Raw genomic sequence first — 19,808 nt, 5'->3', positions numbered from 1 at the left:
TCATTTTGGGTTTTCTTCTTGGCTATGGCTCCTTCATGGGACAGTCCAATTGGCAATAGCAAAGGTCAGACCCTCTGAATTGTCCCTTCAGTGCTCTACTCATTCCCTTTCTCAAAAGGCTGAGAACAAGGCATCTGCCATGTGCTTGCAGCTCACTTTCATCATTCTGCACCAGGCATCTGACAGGGAAAGGGGGGAAAAAAGGAGGAGGCTGAACTATTGAACTGAAGCAAAGTGGAATGGCATGCAGACGTTTATGGAACAGATCAAGGCAAGTAGATATCTGGCTTACAATGGAAGATTGGAACAGGGCTAGCGTTTAATGTTACCAATCTCTCCTTTGGGTTCATTCAAAAGGGAAGTGGGTGAAATAGCTTACATACTTCAGTGGACTGTTCCACATCTAACACTGATCCTGTATGTGAACTAGGCAGTGGTAGGATTCAAATAATTTCACAACCGGTTCTCTCTGAAATCACAGAATCCTTGAAGAGGCGCATGCGTAAAAACCAAGCTAGGGCAGGGGTGGGGGTGGAGCTGCCCCACATGCCCCGTACCTACTTACTTCAGGACCGGTTCAGTGACCCAGTTTCCTGCCCACCTCTGCCCTTTCACTCCCCTCCTGAGCCAGACTGCCATGCTACGGAGGATGGACCTTCCCCATTTCGGACCCAGGGGGGAGTGACAGCAAAAGGCTCTGCTGCCTCTGCGCAACAGCCGCATCTGCTGCTGGAGGGGCTTTCTTCGGTCCCTGCTGCCCCTTCTTCACCCTGAAGATCACCTGCCCAGTGGCAGCCGCTGCCTCCTTCTTCTCCACTAATTCTCACATGGCTTGCACCATGACCGAGGGGCGCAAGCCTCCCCTGCTGCCTCCCTCTGCCAGCCCTGGTATTCCTCCACTGCTACAGCGTGCCTGTGTGGGGCTGCCTTCTTCCCAGCCAAGAAAGAAAGAAAGGGAGAAAGGTGGCTTACGGTAGCTTCCTTTGCCTCCCTGGGTGTCCTTAAGTCTTCCTTCCTTCTGCTGGTCAGCAGTTTCTTGCTGCCCTGCATCTCTCTTCTCTATTCTGGAAATGGCAGCCCCATTTTTGCTTCGCATGGTAGGACACTATGGTAAGCTCCAGGAAAGCTACCCCAACTGGAGCTGGGTGAGGAAGGCCAGGCTCCCCTTCCTCGATGGTTCTGCAACACCCTTAAGGAGCGGATCTGCTTCCTGCAGGTTTAGCCTCGGCACCCGCTTCAGATGGCAAACAGAAGAGCTCTTTGCTCTTTTTCTCAAAGCCTTTGAAATTGACCCCCACCCCTTCGCTTTTCTGCCTTAAAATCCAGAGCAGACACTCAGCTTCTTACACAAATCATACCGGTAGCTACCGTATCCTCAGCTGATCAGGAGGAAAATGTGTCTGCTCTGGATTTTAAGGCAGAAAACCCGGGGGGGGGGGGAATTTCAAAGGGCCTCCTGGAGAAAAAGAGCAAAGCTCTTCTGTTTGCCATCCGAAGCAGGTGCCGAAGCTAAACCTGCGGGAAGCGGATCCCCTCCCCAAGAGCTTTGCAGAACCATCGGGAAGGGGAGCCTGGCCTTCCTCTCCAGCTGGAGTAGTTTTCCCGGAGCTTAGTGTCCTTCCATACAACACATCCTTCCTTTCCTCCCTTTTGCCAGGAGGAAAGCAGCAGAAAACGAGGCTGCCATTTCCAGAACGGAGAAGGGAGACGCCGGCTGATGCAGAACAGCAAGAAAGTGCATGCAAGGAAGTGCGGTGGCGGCGACAGAGGGCTGGTGGAGGGTTTCTGGGCTGGCAGAGGGAGATGACAAGGGAGGCTTGTGCAGATTTATCATAACTGGTTCGCCAAACTCAACAAAAAATTAGGTATCGGTTCTGCCGAACCAGTGCGAACTGGCTGAATCCCACCACTGGAACTAGGCCATTATGGTTTCTTCCACTTCTTCCAGTAGTGGTGAACCTATGGCACGCATGCCAGAGGCAGTACTCAGAGCCCTCTCTGTGGGCACGTGCACCATGCCCCAGAGATGGCAGCTGTTCCTCTTCAACAAGCTGCCTGCTAACTCGCCGAGGTCCCACGTGGCCAAATGCATCCCGGCACGGCTGGTTTCCCTCCCTCCTGTCCCATCTCGTCCCTCCTGACCTCGCATGCTCTCCTTTTCCCAGGCACGACCCACTGCATTGCCTCCTCAGCTGTCGGCCAGCCATCCAGCTCAGAGGCAGTTTCTTTGAACTGCTGGCAGAGAGATGCAGAGTCCCAGAGTGTGCCAGTCGAGGGGCCGGCAGGTTCTGGCTGCAGACGGACACCATCGGCCCCCATGTGCTCACTGGCCTCTGTGTACAGGGGCCGATGGTGTCAGGCAGCAGCTGCCCTGGTTCTTGCCTTGCCCCATGGCAATGGCACCCCCACCCTGCCTCGCCTCACCTCACAGAACAAGCCTCCTGCCTACCACCACACCTGCAGAGACCCCCTGGATCTCCCCCGACCCTGCCCACCCCCCACAGGTGTCCCTCCCCACGAGCAACATTGAAGTGACCACACTGACATTGGCCACAGCCACCCAATCTACCATGACTACCACAGCCACGCCTAACCAGTGGGCCACAACCACCTGGCATCCAGCGATAAATATGTGGGTTTTGGGTTGCAGTTTGGGCACTCGGTCTCTAAAACGTTCGCCATCACTGCCTTAGGCATTTTTAGAGGAGATTTTGGAGATGTGGGAGAAAAATTTAGCAAGATACCAGCTTAATATAGGATTGAACACCCTTATTCAAGATCTCTTCTTACCTTTGTGAATACGTCAGCCACAAGAATATTGTCCAACATATTCTCCATTATACAAATAAAATCTGTCCTTATGGAGTATTTCTAGAAGAAAAGCAAGTGAACATCCTTTCGCCTCATATTCTTGACATTCAAATTCTCATTATTTGTAGTTTTCAAGAGGAAAAGTATGCTTCTTGAGATAACCATTGCATGCTTCCCTCGTTCTGATATGGGGAAAGATAAATTGACCACAGGGCTTGTAAAGTAAAAAAGCCACTTCAGCTGCTTTTACATGTTGTGGAAAGTCAACTACTAGTGGTCAACCGTAATGGTATGTATGACTTTGCGAAACAGAAGAAAGAGCTCCAGCCTAAATAATGGTTTGATAAGTGAAATCTGAGTCTGAAGGAAGGTGAGGATGGAGACAATGTCACCGAAGGAAACTTCTCTAGTTTTCAGGAGAGTAAAAGAGAGGGGAGAAGTATTTTCAGATTTTCAAGATTCTCTTACTGTAACCTTACAACAAAGATAATGTTAGAACTCCTACTTGTTGCTTCTTGGCTGGACTATATGCAATATTCTGATTCAGGTGCCACAATAACACAGCATATTTTAGGTACCAAGTAAATTACTTTGGAAGGAGAGAGGGTGACCTCTCCATCTCTTTTCTCAATATCACATGACAACCAAGAGGACCAACAACAAACCAAACAGCTGGTTTATATAGTGCAGAGAGAGTAGAAAGTAGGCAGAATTGGTAAGAGAAGATCAAATGCCTGATACACCTGTCCAAGCCAATAATTAGTGCTATATTTGTCCAACCCTTAATTAAGAGAGCATCTTCAGAAAGTGAATCCTCTCTTTCCTATATGAAGCTGAATCCAAACAAAGCAGCAAAAAGGGGAAAAAAAGGTTCTGCAGCTTCAAACTTTTTTGTAGCATTTTTATCCAACATTCCTATCTCGTGTTGCAACGCCCTTTTGGCTTAGCTTGAAAAGCCATACTCTTCTGTATTGTGTGCTCTAGGCCACCTTATTTGGCTGACCAGTGCTGTGATGGCTTCATGAAACCACATCCAAACAATGAGCTATTTGTTGAGAGAAGTCATCACACACTGGTCTCAAAATATCTGTCACTTTCCTTGATCATTCAAGGGTATCATGTTATTTAAAAAAGATGCTGCCTTTTTAAATGAGCAATTGTGCAAATTAAGGTTATTTTAGACCACCTTATAAGTTGTTTCCAACAGATAATATGATCAATGTTCAAAAGTATCCAGAACTACTATAAAGTAGCGCTAGAATAACATTAACATGCCACCCGGAAAGATAGAACTAAAATGGTTTTAAAACTATTTGTATATTAAAACCTACCAGCTGGAAAATTAAAGCAGATTATGAAGCATCACGGTTATACAAATTAACATGGTGAATAAAATATAGAGGAATATATGTAACTGTGAATATCACAACCAATTATACAGTACTCTCACATTTATAAAATGTTGAAATAATGTTCAATAAGGAATATGCCTGGATCGTTACATATCTCTCTCTACAGTAATTGTATCATTATATTTCAACCACAAAAAGTGTTTGAAGTTATTAAATTTAAAACATTCACAAATTATCTACCTTACTATTCTACCCAGCATATAAATTATGTGAAAAGACTAGCAAAAGCAGAGAAATGGCTCATCATGTATTATGAATAGAAACAGATCCTTAAAATCAGAAACATCCAACCTGGGTGTGGGCATAGCCTAAATTCCCAGGACCTTTTGTGCAAAGCATTCTAAGCTTTTGCTCAGGTACTAACACCATCTCTGTGCATTTGCTAGAACATTATTTTTTTGAATTTAAGGGTTGAAGGTCATTTACCATTTGAATTTTGAAAAGCAATTCTACAACTGCAAAATTAAGAATATGAGGACAATCCTCTAAGAAACAAAGAATGGAGCAAATACATTTGAAATCTCTAGAAAGTCAAGGAAAAAAAACAGCCATCCTGCTGAAGCAAAGAAGAATTCAAATCTATCTTCTTTCATAAAAGCTTCTATCACTGGAATGCTACCACAGAGGACACCCTGCCCCAAATTCATAACAACCCAGCTTATCTTGGTGAAGGAAAGCAGAAGGACAAATGTATCAGGAATCATACAAAAGACAGATATTTGGATTATGCTGGTACTAAACAGGTTAGGTTTATTAGTAAAGAACAGGTTTTTTTTGCCAGAAATAAATAAGAAGGCAAAGCAGTTAATACAGTATTTTATAATATGACCAAGGATTGCATCTGAAAGCAATTTGTATATTGGCCAGATGAAGTTTCCAAGCGTTCCCTAGCCTAGCAAGACACATCTAGATTGAATTGCAGTTACAATTCAATGATAATAAAACAATGATCACTTTGAATTTATATAGTTATAGATACATTTTTCATTTCCATAATTTTCTCAGAAATGACAAAAACCCTTCAAATTAATCCTGAGTGTAACCGGCAAAAATACCTTGGTATCCTTTACCTATTCTGAGCACCAGCTCCTATAATCTTTACGACCCATTATAAGTGGGGCTTATGGGAAGCACAGAATAGAGAACTAGAAAGGTTCCAGATTCCATATTTGCTTTACTGGCCTATCACAATAATATCAGAGATGCCATGATTTCTGGGAAACAGCTGACGAGCTCTTATACTTCCCTAGCCACATGGGAATTTTGCCCTGGTTTATGACCATATCTCTACAAGCGTTAAACAAGGACTGAAGTGATGGATCTTCAAAGAAGTGATCTTCAAAAGCTCAAGGAATAATGGACTAAGATGCTCCAATTTGTTACCTCAATGAGAATTATAATAAGGCCTGAGATTCTGTATGAGCTCGGAAATGCTGGCTCCTTTAATTAAAATCTGTTTTGTTCAAATACAGCATGGTGCAGGAAATTTATAACTAGAGGAGGAAATAATTTTCCACATGAAGGGAGAATGAGAACATCTATTTAGGAAAACTCAGGTGAACTGTAAACACACACAGAAGTGTTTTAATGAAAATTTACTAAATAGTCACAGTATCAATGAGGATCCACATTTTTTAACATTTACATGGTAGCATTCAGTAAGACCTTCAATACAGAAATATTTTTCTTTCAGATATGAACAATATAGAAAGCAGAATGGCTGTCACATGAACTCAAGAAGCATAATGTGTAGGATAGCTACATAAAAAATGCATGTAGGCCCTGCTGGTCTTCACAAGGGCCTGAAAACATGACTCTCTCCCTTGGGCAATGGGCCATAGCTCTGGAAGAGCCCATCTAGAAATAATAAAACTTGCCTCAGAGGTTTCATGTTTGGTTGTTGTGTGTTGTTTTTAGTTTCTTTATGTTTATGCTTCTAATTAATCCTAAAGTACAGAGAGTTGCTTCCAAAAGTTGGATGCTGTAAGTATCATACAAATGAATAAATTTAAATAAACAAAAAAGAAAGATGGCATATTTCAGAAAAAAGTGTCCCATATATAGAAGTTTATAAAGAATGGAATGAGTAAGCAGGGCTGGCATCAGGTTTACCCCAATGCGTTTGACCAGTCTTGAAGAAAAAACTATTTTGCTCCAAGCTTTATCTTCCACTATCTTCAACTACCACTTTTCTTATTCTAATAGCAGTCAAAATATTGAATGCCAGCTTCTTGCTTAATTTACTTTCATGTTTAAGATACTTAGGATTTTCAAAACACTGAAAGAAAAATAATAAAATAAATGTGGTTTTGCCATTAGAGGAAAACATGATTTTGTCTTTTGGGGTCTGCCTTTTCAGATGCACTTCGCCACCAATATTCCTCTTTTGTAGTATCTGGGCTAAAAGCTGTAGTCCCAAACATGCATTCTTAGTTTAAACAAATCCCATTAGATGGAAGATTTTTCTAAAGGGCCTATAGATCGGATGGCAAATCTTTGCTAGCTTTAAGAATTTTCCCAAAACAGCCATGAACTGGGTCAAATAGTCTTCCAATTTTTTTCATACTGAAATATTTATGTATGTCACTTAATTTACTGAGTTAAGTTGTAAAATATTCCAGGCCACGGGGACAGTTGCTGCTTAAAGATGCTAAATAGCAGGATAAGATATTCTGATTTTAAACTATGTAATTAACCCTTCAAAAGGCCATTACATTTTAACATGTATATGTGTTATAAATATTATATTTTCAAAATTAGCCAGTAATAACTTGGTATTACAATATCCTATTTTCCGCTATCTCCCAACATTCCATTGGTTATGGAAGTGATCACTTTCAAGAATTAGGTCTACAAATGTTTTTTAAAATTTATCTGAAATTTCTGAATCTTCCTACAAATAAGGAGAAATGTTTAAAATGACACAATTCTAAGAACAACTGTGGAGATAATTAATTTAATACACATTGAGAAAAATGGGGTTATATTTCCACTATACACAATCCAACAATAACCTGGATTTTGAAAGTTGTTTCAGATCATCAGCTCCCAATGCTGCCAAGGGGGTGAAATTCCACCTGTTTCCATTGGCCCATCCAGCTCAACGTCAGGACCACCCAGGAGGAAAGGCTGAATGTGGGCATTCCACAACCAGCCTGCTGCTCCCTAACTCCATTATGCAGCCAAAGTTCATGCTGCTCAGAGTTGAAGATCAAAGAACACCAATTTGTCATCCTGTGATTTTTCACCTCGCTTTGCTTCCCAGAGGTGCAAAATTTGTAAAACTTAATACAACGATCTGATCTCCACATTCAAGAAAGAAAAACAAAATTAACCATTTTGGCCCTTTTGATTATGACAGCATCTCATGCATTTCGTTCAGCCCTTGGGAGGATAAAAATCAATTTAAAGATCACGAACAGAAGAACAGACACCTACCCCATGCTTTTAACCAAGGTTTGTTGGATAAACCATTATTGGTTGGGTTATTACTACACACTGAGCAATAAACCATGTGTACGAGCCACAATATTTGGGATTATGTATTACCACTACCCTTCCCAAAGAGAAAATACCATGCATGCGTAGTAGACATCACACACAGACATGCAGAAGATACATTTCAATAGATTTTTCTTACATACCTGCATGCAAATGTCTCTTTCAAATGTTAAAATAAAACTGGTGGTTATACAATGGGATCTAGAAATTATTCCTTTTTGCAGTGCATGCAGACATTTAGAGAAAAAATTCAACAGAATAGGGATGGAAAGAGATGAAACAAGGAGAGATGGAATAAGAAAGTCTCCTATTCATGCAAGACAGGCAAAATGACATTTAAAAAGCACAAGGGGGAGGATATTTGTGTTTTTCCTTTTAAAAAAAAATAAAGGACAATTTGCTGTAAAAAAGGACATGCAAAACAAGCGGGTAGGACTGGCCTGAATTCCTACTGACCTGATCTTCCCACTCACCCTGGCAGACTGTGGTAATAGAGAAATCATAAAACATTATTGCCAAAAATAGTTGTATGTACTCGAAATAGCAAACCAACTTAGTGCCCTTGTGATACACAATTGGAAGGCAGCCAAGTAGTGAACATTGGACCATGTTCTGTTGTTCCAACAATCTGATTTACAGATGAGTAAGATTTTGCATTTCGGAGATAGGCTAAAGAAAGCCCATGATTGTTTGACACAGAGGAGGGAAAGGGTAAAGGTTACCCTATGGGAATGTACTATTTGAAGCTTTTGATTCACTTCGTTTTCAGTAAGGTTTTGTTGATCTTCCCACTGTTCAATATTTTTATTTCTCCAGAGAGATGGGAAAGAGTCGGAAAAAGTGCTAATATGTTGAAAGCATCTGTATTTCCCAAATAAGTACATAAACGTTTTGGGTTTTTATTTCTCGTGTGTGTGTGTGTGTGTGTGTGTGTGTGTGTGTGTGTGTGTTTTAAAAAGGAGACGTCAGTGTGTGTGTGCGTGTAAACACACACACACTGACATCTCCTTTTTAAAACACATACCAAAACTAATTTAACTTGCAACTAATTGGAAAAACAAGACAAATCTAAACAAATTTTGAGTTAGCTGACAAGCATTACTAGGTTGACTCTCTGTTTTGTCATCCTTTAAATCAGTGTTTTTCAAACTTGGCATCTCCTAGCTCGTAAATGGCGCAGGTGATTCAGCACATGTAACAGCACTAGTCCCTGAGCCTCACTGGTTGTCAGTGTGCTTCTGAGTATAATTCAAGGTGCTTATATTGATACTATATCAATTTTCACAATTCAAATAATTCTGTGTCTGACATTACATTTTATATATTCCGTATACTAGGAAGGCATGGAAAATATTGATGACATCGCCAGGACCCGTTGCCTTGGCAGAGTGAGGAAAATTCTCAGGGATGACTCACACCCTGGTTGGTACTTTTTTACTCTCCTACCATCGGGTAGGAGATACAGAAACACAGCCAGCCGGACCAACAGGCTGAAGAACAGTTTTTATCCATGGGCCGTCAGGCTTCTGAATGGGACATAACTTTATAACTTTATGCATGACAGACTCGTGAGGCCGGCGTGATATGCAATTAGTTCACAGGGTGAAATAAGTTGGGGATTTGTAGTCACTGTGAGTTTGTGGTGAGGGGGGGCACAGAGGGAGGCTCAGCCAATTTCATTGTACACCTGTTATACTTTGATAATAAAGGGTTTTATTATTACATTGGGGATTTGTCTTAGTAGGCTTGGTTCATACTGATCAAATCTTGCTATAAATAAAAGAATGGGAAAAGTAGCCACAGTCCAGTTACTTAGTGAGAGATTAGACCACTCTAGATATGACATTATTTAATTTCCCATTCACCCCAATCCCCATTCACAAATGGCCTGATGGGCTGGCTGGTCCTTTGCAAGTTTGCCGTATAGAAAGCAGGGATTATTAATAAATCAGTTCTAAGTAAGAGTGTTAATTATTGAAAAGTTGTTTAAAGAAAAAAACTGCATTATGAACAGCTGAGCAAAATTAAGACTGACTGCAGAGATTAAGAAGCTAGAAACTAGCAGGATTGTGTTCTCTCATACTAAAAGGGCCTCTAGCATGGGGAACTTCTATGTAGCCCCCTTTTACAAAACTGAAAAAGTACCTATATCGCAAATGCACTGTAAATAGAGTACCATTATTCAGTATCCAAGCAAACTAAAAAAACACGATTTAAATACTAGCTGACTTTGCACCCACACATATATCTGATTTTTGGCTCATATCAACATTCTCCTCTCCTTCCCTATCTCACTGCTAACAGTTCTAAAATCAAGTTTACACAACACACATGCCAAAAATCTAAGGCATGAGCAAAATGTATTTCGTTATCCCAGATACTTCATCAATCTTTGTTTAGAAAAGAAAAGCAATATTTGTCTTTAGGCAGAACTCTAATAGTATAAATGAGAGCTTAAAGGAGCCAAGATCATAAAGAAAGGTGTTTTGTTAAAGATAGCAAGTATTGCCTATCTGCACAGAGACTTTAGCAGGATGTACAAATCTGATGCAATCCACATGCCATGATGTCTATGAAGCAGCTGGTAGAATCTTAAAAGGCAGTTTTGATGATAATTCCAATGGAAGAATACTACACTGTACTATCTCCGTCCCACCCATTTCCCATTGCTAAAATGTTAATACTGAAGCCAAAATGCAAGAATCTCTTGTAGTGTTGTGCTGTCTCTTGTGTGGGTTGGAGGAATTCAGAGCTGAGCCATTACTAATAAGATTAAAAACTAAACACTGTTTAGTACTTTGATATGTTTGTTCTTTAATCTTATATTCATTCTCTCTTGCCACAAACAAGTTACCTGTTGCCGCTTTATAAATATTTATTTCAATTTAATTCTATCTTATGTAAGTTTCATTAATACAAAATACACATAGGTACAAATGCATATGGACAAATACAGGTAGTCCTCAGAACTGGCGACTGTTCAAAGTTATGACAGACCTTCCCAGAGCTAATTATGCCGTTTCAAAGTTCAAATGGTTGTTCCCCTCCAGTCATGTGACTGAATTTTGAGAGCTTGGCAACTGGCTCACATTTACAGCCACTTGCAGTGTCCTGCAATCACTTGACTGCATTTTATGACATTTTTCCCTTCCAGGAACTGGTGTTTACTTCCCACTGGCTAAAATAGGTTCAATGACTGAAGCATTTGCTTAACGACAATTACAAACAAGGTCATGAAATTGGGCACGGTCATCTCATAGTCTGCTTAAGACTGGCATGATTTATCCCCATAACTCAATTACAGTCATATGTTGAGGACTACCTGTACTGACCGCAATGCAATTTTGAAAGCAAATTATCAGATTTTTTTTATATCTTTCATACACTCCACAACAAGAATGGACTCAACAGGACTCTCATGCAAGTCTTTCTCTTTCCCATCTAGTCAGGGTTACTCCTTTGTACCTGCAGAATGATGTGTAGATTATAATCAATAAATATTACAATTCATACATATGCATCCAGGGTATCCCGTAAGAAAAAAATCATTTCCATGCCATTTTCTTCTTCTATGAAAGGGGCCTCAGTTTTGTCCAATGAACTGGTTCAATAAATATATGACAAGAATACAACATATCTATCAACCTGTATCTCCGTTATCACTGGTAGACTAAGAATCATGTGAGCAGACAATGTCAGTCTTCATCTGCTTCTCAGTTACCTGGGGATTTCTTAAATTTCATATTTTATCATTTGCATTAACAAAACATTAGTGTGACCAACAGCATGCAATTTCTTTCCTTTGCGCCATTAGCCCCCTTCAGATGTCCATCCATAGTTTGGCACTTGAATTGTTCTCATAGTTAACAGCACGGTAAGCAAAATATGCGAAGCAAGGAGATCATTTCTCTCTGATTCGGTAGGCATCTTCTTTATGAAACTGAATGAAAACAGTAAATTCAAATAATGGGTTTATGTTTTAAGATGAATTTATCTGTTTGGGATTTGGAATAAATTGCTAGTTCTTCATGATGATGTCAGTGGAAATTCATAGCCAATGGGCTATGAATCCTAGAGAGAACCCTTCGATGAAGTAAGTTTCTATCAAAGGAATTTTTACCTATGAGCAATTGAGACTGATTGACTGGGCAAATAACAGTGTTTTAACCACACTCAGTCCACATGGAAACTTATACAATGATCTGTTAAAATAATTGAATTTGAGGCATTTTAGTGTCAAATGCTCAAAATAAGATGACAGTCCTCCCTAGTAACAGTGCCCAGTTAAATAAAGGGAAATCAAATTATATGAGAATCAAGAGTGCAATCTAAGAATTCCCCTCTACATATGCTTGTGCTAGCTAGATTCTGTTTTCATAAGAATCAAGTAAGAACATATCTGTTCTCTGTTTTTGTTTAAGATCACACACACTTCTACTGCATCATACATGATTCCCTGGAGTAGGGGTGTTGAACTGCCGGCCTGCGGGCCGGATGCATCATGCCGAAACCGCGCCCACCGCATTGCTGGCAACAGAGAAAAAGTCGCAATATGTCACGTGACTTTGTGTGTTTGATACCCCTGCCCTAGAGCTATCATTTCTTCCTTTCAAGATCACATCCCAAACCATATACAAATAGGGTTGAACCCAAATGGCTATTCTCACAAACTTATGGCAGAGGAACTGAGAACAATTTTGCTGTATTTCTCAAGGGTAAGACTTGTGTTTATAAAGATGTCTCTCCTTTTAAATCTGTTCTAAGTCCATCAAAATCTTATCCCATGTCCCTCATACCTCTACCACCTTGACGTTTTACATAGTCCTTGGAAAGAAGATATAAACTAAAATGTATTTGGCCAAACAGAATGAAAAGGGGGCAGGGGGGACAAGTTATTTTTGCTGCCAGATATTAGTTAAATCCACCATTCAGTTACTGGGGTTTTCAAGCTGTGGGCTGTGAGCACCATGTGGGGGAAGAGACAGGAGTGAAGATGGAGAAATTTGAAGGGAATGACAAAATTGGTAGGGAGTGTAAATATGCACAGCAGAATTGAACAAGCACTTACAAAGCCCGGATAAGCCCATCACTGGATAGTCTAGCAGGGTTCTTGCAGGGATCCAAGCTTAAGTATCTGTGGTGTGTATGCCAGGGGTTAATTGCTGTCCAACTGGGGACATATGGTCCAAAAGCTGTGGCGCAAGACTCTTGGCCTAGAGATTGGTGTACTACCTAAGGCTAGATAGCTGCTGGAGTTCACTCCCAGGAGGGTTGAGATGTTCTGCATCTGCTTCTATGGAGAACACTAAGCCAATCAAGATAAAGTGGGCAGGGGGGAGGCAACAAGGCTAGCTTTCTCAAAAGTAGGGTGCAGATTTCGGAAACTGTAAGTAGCTGAGCAGGCTCATCTTTCCCACTGAAGGAAATGGCTTTGAAATTAGAGGTTTGTTTCCACTGGAAAAAAATATAATTTGAGAATGGAGTCCATGTTCCATTCCTGTATTGTTTTGTTTCTCCATAGATTGAAATGTGATGACTGAAGTTAGATGACATGTTGATTCTTGCCCAACCTTAGTCCCAATCAAACCATTTGTTTAGGTCAGGGGAGGGATCCTCGAAGTTTATTTGTCATTTTGAGGAACTGCTGTGCTACAAACTTCACAAAGTCTTGTATAACTATATAAGCTCAAAGCAACTAATCAGCTTAACTTGCTTGCCTGTGAGAAGGAACACTATCATGAATGCAACTTCTGTCTTTAATTTGCCATCCCTAATAATTGTTGTTGTTCCCCCTTCCTGTCAAGTTAACCCTCCGGGATTTCTTCACCCATCTCCATTGTTCAGTCCTAGTCTATGTTGCCCATTCTATCCTCTTAATTCATTAATTAATTCATACCTAATTCTGTATCTTCAATGTGCGCACTTTTCCTCTCCATCCTGCAGAATTGTACTGCTTCCTGCTTTACTCTGTGAGCTCTCATCAGCTCTCCTCAGAGTCACCCTCTCTAGCCTCCTGAGTAAATAACAATGGGACCAATTTCTTCCTTGTTTTTTTTTTTTTTAAATCACAGGAGCTAGGGGTTTTGTCAAAACAAAGTAAGGATATCTTTATTTCGTAAGAAGGTAACTGGGTTCTAAGAAGCCCAGAGGTTGTCTATGGAATAAAAACAGCAGGCTGCTGCTAAAAACCATTGCCCTCACTTCTGAATAAAAATAAAATAAATTATTGGTGTTTTGTAGGCACTGAAGAGATGCCCATAAGTCTGCCTGCCCTATGCCACTAACACATTACTGCAGGACACATAAATAAGAGAGGCTATTATATGCACTTTCTACTACAGCAACTAATTACTCTTTCAAGTGGCTTTTAATTATATTCAGCTATGTCTAGCTATGTCTCCTTACTTTCCTCAATACAACCTGCTTGTAAGTTTACATAAGCCATGATTTGCCTAGCACAAAAGGCACTAACTCAAATTTGGAACGCCTCTGGTTATTTTCTCTAAAACAAATCAATGGACCCCAGATGTTTTTATTTGTGTTTATAAATTTGCATTCACCACCTTTCTAATTATAAGGTATACAGAGTATTTTGATAGAAACTGCATGCCTTTGATAGAGTACTCCTGGGGAATAAATTTATTTCTCAGATTAAAAAGCTCCTTACTTCCAAACATACATTTATAGCACCGAATAATTTAGAAATCATGAAAAACAGTTTTCAGTCAAATTAGGGATTTCTGAATCTACAACTCTTATATTTGGGATATAAATATAGTGCTTCAAATGATGTAATTTCCCAAAGAATGATTTTTAGCATTACGTAACCTTTTTTTAGGGAATGGAGGAGAAGAGCATCTGTTTCATTTTGTTGTATAGAACAGCTCATGAGCAAGGTATACAGATTTTGGAAAGTTAATTTTTATGTGCCTTGTTAAAAAAAAAGTGCACTAAGCTGGTGAAGCAAATTGTTATCTCACACATGTGCTGCTTTAAAAAATTAAAATTGAATTCCCCAAACTTTATATAAAGCCTATACTGGCCATTACTATTTGGTGGGTTTCTGCTTGCAGTATTGTTTTTTATAATTGAAAAACAGGCAGTTCAAACAACAGAAGTGGTCAACATCACCTAATTAATAGTCAACTTGAGCAAGCAATAAGTGACTATTTGCTACTCTATGTGCAATGTACCAGGCTTTCTCACTATCTCATAGGATATATATTTCTGATAAGTTTTATACAATGCAATCAATCTGAGATTAAATAATTTATTTTGTACTAGAAACTACAGAAACAAGAATCAATGTTTCAGATTCATTCCCAATGCAGTTATGATACACAGTCCTATATATAATACCAAAAGAACCACATGTAAGAACATTTTTAAAGGTACAATTATGCAAACTGAATTTTAAGTGGCATTTTATGTTCACTTACATTCACTAAAGCCTATAGGCTTCAGTGGGAAGAAGTGCACAGTGTTAGATGCAGAATTAAGCATGTATAACCTTTACAAAAGCAACAGTATATATAAGACTATAAAATCACTTTAAGAATAAAATCTTACACAGGACAGCTTAGAGCATGGGTGTCAAATTCGACGCGTCATGTGATGTGTCGCGACGTATCGTGACTTTTTTTGCATTGCTAGAGCTGGGGTGGGCGCGGCCTCTGCATGATGCAACTGGCCCAAGGGCCAGCAGTTTGACAGTCCTGGCTTAGAGGATTTGTTGAATTCAATGGTGACAATAAATTTCATCACATGATTAGGTCTGTAGTACCCAAATGATCATTTCTGCTTTAATTAGTGAAAAAAATGTAGTTTAAGCTTTTCTTTTCTAGAATACTCCATATATCAACTAAATAATTTATCTCTCAGTGGAAAAGATCTAATCATTCTAACATGTGCCTAAATCAGAGCAAATAAACACCTGTACCAAAGAACATGGTATCAATCCATTAAAAATGAGTTTTAAATCAGAAATATTTTTCCTTCAGGCTTTATAAAGATCTATTAAACAATACAGGATGTAAACATAACGAAGTTCCTTTCTGAAGGCATATATAGCATACAGTATTCCATCTTGACTGAGACTAATTGTACAGAATTTATGAGAAAAAAGTAGGGATCAACATACTGTATAATAACTGAGCAACAGCCAAATTTCAGTTCAAGATGCATAAACCTATATTGTACAAAAATGGAGGAATTTCCTTACTTGTCATCTGAAAATTTTCTGAATGGTGTATATCCAAGCCATCTATAATATTCAGAAAAAAATGTAAGGACAATATGCACAGACTGGGGAAAGGAGATGAGGAAGCAGGGTGCTTCAAAGTCATAGCAGATTAACTATTATCACAGGTTTTTATTTTATTTTTGGTGGCAATGGAAACCACTGAATGAACATTGGGAAAGAACTTATGCAAAGCACCAACAAGTTACAAACAATTCCTAAATTTAAAAACAGGCTTCAACTCAGAATGGTCCTAAGGGAATCAGTGCTGAAAACCACTTGAAAAGTTTATTATTGTCATCCCTGAAGAAGCTATAATGGCCAGAAATTGGTCCAGAAATTTGAATCTGCCCTCTCAATAAGCTACCTACCCAATTTAGATAGGAAATATTTTCCTTAAAAGGATGCTTTAAAATCATCATGATGAAATAGGTGCTTTCTTTTAAACAATACAAATCTACATCATCAGACTTCCACTCAAAAAAGAAAATTAGGACTGACAAACAAAGAAACCAGATTTTGACAAGAGTAATATGGAGAAAAGCCGTGAGACACTTTCAATTAAAGTTGGCAACGGTTTAATATTTATGCAGTTGTTCATACAGCAAATCAAATATTAACTGCTCTTAACACAGAACCTGTGGTCTACCAATAACTTTAATATTCTTTTACTGCGTAGAACTTGTTTACTCATAAAGAAACTAACTAGCTGAAGAAAAATCTATTTTTGATTGTAAATAAAGTAAGAGGCTGTTGAACATGCATTTAACATGCGCTGGGGGAGGGGGAGAGGGAAATATTTTGAGAAGGCTTAATTAGAATAGACATCTGTCTCCAGCAGGATAAGTTATCTGGCACGAAAGGAAGTTGTACCTGGCTTAAACAAACGAATCACAACATAGCACTCCCCACCGCAACCCAAACCACAGTCCACAATACTTCTGCAAAATGAATTAATAGATCGTGGTGGGCTGGAACCCGCCGCGCAAAAATAATTCGTTAAGATCGTTCAACTCGCCACCTTTCTATAGGCAAGGCCAGCGTGCAAGCGCTATCACACATCTCGCCACACCGTGGCCAGCCCCGACGCCTAACTAATGTTGGGAAATGTCTACATTTGTAAGAGGGGAAAGAATGGAAGAAGAAAGAGGGGCATCCGGAAAAATCAGGGCTTCAGCATCCTGGCTTGTTATCGAGAACCCTCAACCCTGCCTTGTTCCCAGCTGTTTATATAGTACTCCAATTCAGCGAATCCGGTCAAGAAGTCTCTTAGACTTCGACACATACTAAGCTGATAAAGAGGTGCCAAGAGGGAGGAAGAAGAGAAGAAAATAATTGACCTAAGAGAGTGAGAAACTGGAGTGCTGGGAACGCTGGAATGTCCCCCGAGGCCACCCGCACCAGCTGCGCCTTCCCGTTCCCTTACCAGGCTTCTGGTTGCGCGCTTCTCCTTCTCTCGCTCGCACCGGACTCTGCGTGGGATCGCCGGCGACGGACGACTCTGCCTTCGTCTCGGGGGCTGCTCCTTCACAGGAGCGACCGCTCCGTTTCGGCGCCGGCGGGGCAGCAAAACGAAGGGACAGCGGGAAGGGCGAGAGCAGCCCAAGAGGAAGCAAGCTGCGGAGTCACACAGCAGGAGGAGGGGGAGGAAACCGAGAGGAAAAAGAGGGAGAGACAGAAGTTTTCAACCCAGCAGCGAAAGCGCCTCCGATGCCTCTGACGGGCCGCGCTCAGTGCCCCATCAGCACGCGCGCACCGCCCCGGGCCCCTCGGGAAGCGCTCCTAGCGGCACAACCTCGGCGCAGGTTTACGGTCGCAGCAGAAAGAAACTACGCTCAACCCGCTGCCAGGGCAGAATGGATTAGAGGCGGGACCAAGCCCGCCCGGGAAGGGGTGGCCGTTCAGAGACAGGACTCCAAACTTCTGCCCGGCCCACATTCCCCCGCTTACCCGTTTCTCACCTGGCCGCTGGTATCTTCTGCCAGAGCGGGCGTCTCACCGCCTGCAGGAAAAGGAAACGTGCTTACTCAAGCAACCGGGCTCGGCTGGGAAGACCTTAGCGCCTCCCGTAGCAGTACTGCACTTGGTATGTCCCGCTGTACCCACCCCCTCCGCGCGCGCACACACACACATATACACACATATAGACACACGCACGCCGCATGCTGCTTTGCCTGAAAGCAGCCAGGAAGTTACCAGGAAGTCCTGAACTAAGTGCGCTGTTGTCACTTGACTGGCTGAGGGAGTGGAGTTTGCCTCGCGTCTACGGAAAATCAAATCGCCGGGGGAAGCGGACGAGCCGGGAGGATCGCCCCACATGCCTTTGAATATAATGCACTCTTGGCAGTTTTCCTGGCTGATCGTGCAAACGGAAACGCTGCCCCGAGCCAATGATGGCGATTCTGGGAGGATCGTCTATTCCACCTATTCGTGTAAGATGATTTCTCGCACCCGCTTGGGTTGATCTCCAATCTTCCGTACGCCTTTGGGTGCTTCGCGTTTTGTTTTCCGCAAACTACTGGCTTTTTCCTCACTGTTTACACGGTCGCCAGAGCGACTTGCAAAGCGAAAATTCCCTCTCATCCCAGGGCGCTGGGCTTGTCTCTCCCAGGTTCCTTCCAACCCTATTATATTCTATGTTCTAGTTCAGAAGCGAAGCAGCCTTGACGCGGGTCCTTAGCTTTCCCGAAAAGAGCGAAGGGTCCTTCCATAAGACAAGCTAACCTTTTGGGAATGTGACCTCAGGTTTAGCCCTCCTATTTCTCTTAAGTCGCTGATGAGCTTCTGGCCTGAAAATACCGGCATTCAAGGCTGGATAAGTCTCTTTGAATACAGGGTGGAGATAGAAATCCAGACCAGGGTTTTTCAAAAAGTGGTTTCTGGGAGAACTGGGTGGGGTTCCATAAGATGGGGGGGGGGGTCGTGCAAATTCAACCAATTTTCTATCAACAGTGTTTTGCCTTTTGATCAGGGGTTCTGGGAATTTTTTTAAAAATTAATAGGTTCTGTAGCATGAACATTTTGAACCCCCAATCCAAACCACCCAATTTGTTCCTGCATATTTTTTTTTTTTTACCAACACTGCCATTTGATGATGCATTAAACCACACACATAAGGAAAAGCCTATTGTCTAATGGAGCAACTTTTAATCCATTTAATAGGGCTACCATATTTAGGCTGCTAAAATCCAGACAATCTCTGCAGGGCAGAAGCTTTGAGTTTTAGCACACTTCTATGTATGTCAATTTGGAGGTTATCACTGAATTCAGTGCTTCTAAGCAGACACATATAGCAATTTTCCTCAACCTAGATGTTCTCCAATATAAACTACTGCACCAGATGAACTACTGATGCTATCCGTTCAGGGGTGTCTAATTCTCAGCAAAATTACGGGCCAGCTTTCTCCACATTTTCTGTTCTTGTATTGCTTCTTTCAGTTGTTTTATGTTCTGGCTTTGATGCAGCAAAGAGATACAGAAAACTTAACTGCTTCCAATTAGTGATTGTCCAGATCATTATGCCACTCTCTTTAGATAGAGAAAGCATTTTTAAAAACCCTCTGCTTCATGGGCTTATTATTAGTTGACAGAATTTGTTTCTCAATAAACATGAAAAGGGCTGTGCTAAAAAGTATTTATTGGATGGAGGAAAAGTGAGATGAATTGTGAAAAGACTCAGAACAAAAATCATCACAATAAATCTTACATCCGTTTGGTTGATCTAGTAAATCTGTAAAATGCTTTGGAAATGTCTATGGGGCTTGGTTTTGCAGTCAGCTTGTAAAATAGAATACTACCGAAGCAATAACATATTTGTCCAATCTGATGTCAACTGCACTGAATTC

General features: G+C 41.0%; 1 protein-coding gene across 4 annotated transcripts in view; it reads right to left on the bottom strand.

Annotated features, from left to right (window-relative positions):
* The window catches only part of HPCAL1 (hippocalcin like 1), a 110,500-nt gene extending 92,434 nt beyond the window's left edge, over positions 1-18,066 (bottom strand). Inside the window, exons 1-2 of one of the 4 annotated variants that reach the window (XM_039331868.1) lie at positions 17,925-18,066; positions 17,390-17,580 (exon numbers count right to left, since the gene is read on the bottom strand). The gene's annotated coding sequence lies outside the window, so the exon portion shown is untranslated. Of the gene's footprint in view, positions 1-8,180; positions 8,207-17,389; positions 17,822-17,913 lie in introns of those variants that run through there. The other 3 variants (XM_039331870.1, XM_039331869.1, XM_039331866.1) reach the window with 3 other exon arrangements.
* Positions 18,067-19,808: the final 1,742 nt, after the last annotated feature.

This window comes from Crotalus tigris, unplaced genomic scaffold (genome assembly GCF_016545835.1).
Source record: "Crotalus tigris isolate CLP2741 ecotype Arizona unplaced genomic scaffold, ASM1654583v1 scf7180000024439.5362192, whole genome shotgun sequence".
Lineage (NCBI taxonomy): Eukaryota > Metazoa > Chordata > Lepidosauria > Squamata > Viperidae > Crotalus > Crotalus tigris.
Note: the sequence above shows the minus strand (reverse complement) of the source record. Positions and strands in the feature narration are given on the sequence as shown.